This window comes from Schistocerca gregaria, chromosome 5 (assembly GCF_023897955.1).
Source record: "Schistocerca gregaria isolate iqSchGreg1 chromosome 5, iqSchGreg1.2, whole genome shotgun sequence".
Classification (NCBI taxonomy): Eukaryota; Metazoa; Arthropoda; class Insecta; order Orthoptera; family Acrididae; genus Schistocerca; species Schistocerca gregaria.
The window spans coordinates 115892590-115897230 of NC_064924.1; the positions used below are offsets into that span (position 1 = coordinate 115892590).

A 4641-nucleotide genomic window follows, 5' to 3' on the forward strand; every position below is an offset into this window, starting at 1 on the left:
TACGATTCGTTATGAATAGGAAGGTAGGGCAGAGGGTGTGTTACTATGAGCAGTTCTGTGACCGGGTTGTTCTAATCAGAATCGATAGCAGACCAACACCGACAACGATAGTTCAGGTGTACATGCCGACGTCGCAAGCGGAAGAGGAACAGATAGAGAAAGTGTATGAGGATACTGAAAGGGTAATGCAGTACGTAAAGGAGGACGAAAATCTAATAGTCATGGGCGACTGGAATGCAGTTGTAGCGGAAGGAGTAGAAGAAAAGGTTACAGGAGAATATGGGCTTGGGACGAGGAATGAAAGAGGAGAAAGACTAATTGAGTTCAGTAACAAGTTTCAGCTAGTAATAGGGAATACCCACTTCAAGAATCACAAGAGGAGGAGCTATACTTGTAAAATGCCAAGAGATAAGGTCATCATGGTCAGACAGAGATTCCGAAATCAGATACTGGATTGTAAGGCGTACCCAGGAGCAGACATAGACTCAGATCACAATATAGTAGTGATGAAGAGTAGGCTGAAGTTCAAGACATTAGTCAGGAAGAATCAATACGCAAAGAAGTGGGATACGGAAGTTGTAAGGAATGAGGAGATACATTTGAAGTTCTCTAACGCTATAGATACAGCAATAAGGAATAGCGCAGTAGGCAGTACAGTTGTAGAGGAATGGACATCTCTAAAAAGGACCATCACAGAAGTTGTAAGGAAAACACAGGTACAAAGAAGGTAGCTGCGAAGAAACCATGGGTAATAGAAGAAATACTTCAGTTGATTGATGAAAGGAGGAAGCAGAAACATGTTCCGGGAAAATCAGGAATACAGAAATACACGTCGCTGAGGAATGAAACAAATAGGAAGTGCAGGGAAGCTAAGACGAAATGGCTGCAGGGAAAATGTGAAGACATCGAAAAAGATATGATTTTCGGAAGGACAGACTCAGCATACAGGAAAGTCAAAACAACCTTTGGTGACATTAAAAGCAACGGTGGTAACATTAAGAGTGCAACGGGAATTCCACTGTTAAATGCAGAGGAGAGAGCAGACAGGTGGAATGAATACATTTAAAGCCTCTATGAGGGTGAAGATTTGTCTGATGTGATAGACGAAGAAACAGGAGTCGATTTATAAGAGATGGAGGATCCAGTATTTGAATCGGAATTTAAAAGAGCTTTGGAGGAGTTACGGTCAAATAAGGCAGAAGGGATGGATAAAATTCCATCAGAATTTCTAAAATCATTAGGGAAAGTGGCAACAAAACGACTATTCACGTTGGTGTGTAGAATAAATGAGTCTGGCGACATACCATCTAACTTTCGGAAAACCATCATCCCCACGATTCCGAAGACGGCAAGAGCTTACAAGTGCGAGAATTATCGCACAATCAGCTTAACAGCTCATCATCGAAACTGCTTACAAGAATAATATACAGAAGAATGGAAAAGAAAATTGAGAATGCGCTAGGTGACGATCAGTTTGGCTTTAGGGAAAGTAAAGGCACGAGAGAGCAATTCTGACGTTACGGCTAATAATGGAAGCAAGGCTAAAGAAAAATCAAGATACGTTCATAGGATTTGTCGACCTGGAAAAAGCGTTCGACAACATAAAATGGTAGAAGCTGTTCGAGATACTGAAAACAGTAGGGGTAAGCTATAGGGAGAGACGGGTCATATACAATATGTACAACAACCAAGAGGGAATAATAAGAGTGGACGATCAAGAACGAAGTGCTCGTATTAAGAAGGATGTAGGACAAGGCTGTAGCCTTTCGCCCCTACTCTTCAATCTGTACATCGAGGAACCACTGATGGAAATAAAAGAAAGGTTCAGGAGTGGAATTAAAATACAAGGTGAAAGGATATCAATGATACGATTCGCTGATGACATTGCTATCCTGAGTGAAAGTGAAGAAGAATTAAATGGTCTGCTGAATGGAATGAACAGTCTTATGAGTACACAGTATGGTTTAAGAGTAAATCGGAGAAAGGCGAAGGTAATGAGAAGTAGTACAAATCAGAACAGCGAGAAACTTAACATCAGGATTGATGGTCACGAAGTCAGTGAAGTTAAGAAATTCTGCTACCTAGGCAGTAAAATAAACAAAGACGGACGGAGCAAGGAGGACATCAAAAGCAGACTCGCTATGGCAAAAAAAGGCATTTCTGGCCAAGAGAAGTCTACTAATATCAAATACCGACCTTAATTTGAGGAAGAAATTTCTGAGGATGTACGTCTGGAGTACAGCACTGTATGGTAGTGAAACATAGACTGTGGGAAAACCGGATCAGAAGAGAATCGAAGCATTTCAGATGTGGTGCTATAGACGAATGTTGAAAATTAGGTGGACTGATAAGGTAAGGAATGAGGAGGTTCTACGCAGAATCGGAGAGGAAAGAAATATGTGGAAAACACTGATAAGGAGAAGGGACAGGATGATAGGACATCTTCTAAGACATGAGGGAATGACATCCATGGTACTACAGGGAGCTGTATAGGGCAAAAACTGTAGAGGAAGACAGAGATTGGAATACGTCAAGCAAATAACTGAGGACGTAGGTTGCAAGTGCTACTCTGAGATGAAGAGGTTAGCACAGGAAAGGAATTCGTGCCGGGCAGCATCAAACCACTCGGTAGACTAAGGACAAAAAAAAAAATTAAAAAAATGCCGGATTTTATTATTACTATGTTAGTTATTCTCGGGTATTATCATTATTATTATTATTGTAAACTATTACTGTGATCGTTATGAGATATTTTTCAGTGTGTATTGTTCATGATCATATAACACAGGGTCTTCAGGCCCTCATGTGGTCAGGCTAAATAAGCTAAAGAAAAACAAGAAAAAATGTACTGTAGTGTAATTCTTATTTTATTAATACTTAAATTTGTTTTGTATCACATCTCTAAGAGGTGATACACAGAGCATTTGAGTCCACTGCCTAACTCAGTGATGCAATACTTAATCATCTTAGAGCGGAAGACATTTAAAGAAACCTGACTGTAGAGCATTTCGAAGTTTCTCAATTGGGACGGGACCAAGAAATGTTACCACACAGTGCAGACCGTCAAGGGATTTCTTCCACATTGTGCATCATGCAACGAAGGCTATCGATTTAATATTCAAAGCTCCAATACAGACTGAACAAATCAGGTGGGAATTTTCACAAGGACAAATTTAAAAATAAATACATATAACAGTTTCATTCTAATTTGGTGACTTCACAACTGATATTAATTAATAAACTGTACTGGGGATAAATGTTGAAAGAATTAAGGAAGAAGTTACTGAAATTGTACGGACAATGTATCGTGAATAAGAAGGGAAATTGACAATGGTGACGGAAACTGTGTGGCCGGAACTGTGTGGAAGTAATAGAGAGAATAGCAGCGTGGTGAATAAATAACAATCGTTCTCTTCTTTCCTCAGTTGTTAGGCATTTGTCGTTACATGTGTTGTCACCGCCAGACACCACACTTGCTAGGTGGTAGCCTTTAAATCGGCCGCTGTCCGGTAGTATACGTCGGACCCGCGTGTCACCACTATCAATGATTGCAGACCGAGCTCCGCCACACGGCACGTCTAGAGAGACTTCCTAGCACTCAGCCCAGTTGTACAGCCGACTTTGCTAGCGATGGTTCACTGACTTCTATGCTCTCATTTGCCGAGACGATAGTTAGCATAGCCTTCAGCTACGTCATTTGCTACGACCTAGCAAGGCGCCAGTATCCGTACTATTGATATTGTGAATCATGTACCATAAAGAGCGACGTCCGTCATTAATGAATTAAAGTTAAGTATTCCACCAGCTACGTCCGTTTTTCTCAATTTTAATTCCCTTGCCATGTTCCAGACCTCACGGCAGCCTGCGTGAACTAAAACCACAATAACATGCACTTCTCCAGTGCCTCAGTGGTCTATGGTTAGTTTCTTTGCTTTCTCCAGCTCTTTCTTGGTACACCTACTGATCGTTTCCCTATTCATTGATAATTTTCTCTCTCCGCCTGAACAGGTCTTGGAAAGATCCTACGGTACCGACCGGCCGCTGTGGCATCCTCAGCCCACAGGCGTCACTGGATGTGTATATGGCACGGCATGTTGTCAGCACACCGTTCTCCCGCCCGTATGTCAATTAACGACACCGGAGGCGCTACTTCACAATCGAGTAGCTACTCAGTTTGCCTCAGAAGGCCTGAGTACACCCCGTTTGCCAACAGCGCTCGGCACACCGGATGGTCACCCATCCAAGTGCTAGACCAGCCCGACGGTGCTTAATTTCGGTGATCTGACGGAAACCGGTGTGACTACTGCGGCAAGGCCGTTGGCTCACGTAGTATAGTACTACAAATAAATTGTGACATCGTTTACCGACTCATTTATATATACCTCGATCCATTTATTTATGCTATTACGTGATATTTGCTGTGTTCATTGTCACATGAGGTAGTGTACAGCCGGCTATTCTTCTTGAGAAACTCATTTCTGCAGTTTCTTTTGTATAACATTATTGAGATCTCTATGCTCACCTTCTCGTTCAGTGGGCTGTATACGGTACAATTAATGTAACTGAGAATTAAAATTTGTTTGCGAAGAGGTGGAATTTACCGAGAAACTAATTTGTTCATTTACTTTCTTTATTTTGGAA

At 41.6% G+C, this 4641-nt stretch overlaps 1 pseudogene; it reads right to left on the reverse strand.

Moving 5' to 3' along the window:
- Positions 1-4204: 4204 nt before the first annotated feature.
- Positions 4205-4322, reverse strand: LOC126274600 (5S ribosomal RNA; annotated as a pseudogene).
- Between the last annotated feature and the right edge of the window lie 319 nt (positions 4323-4641).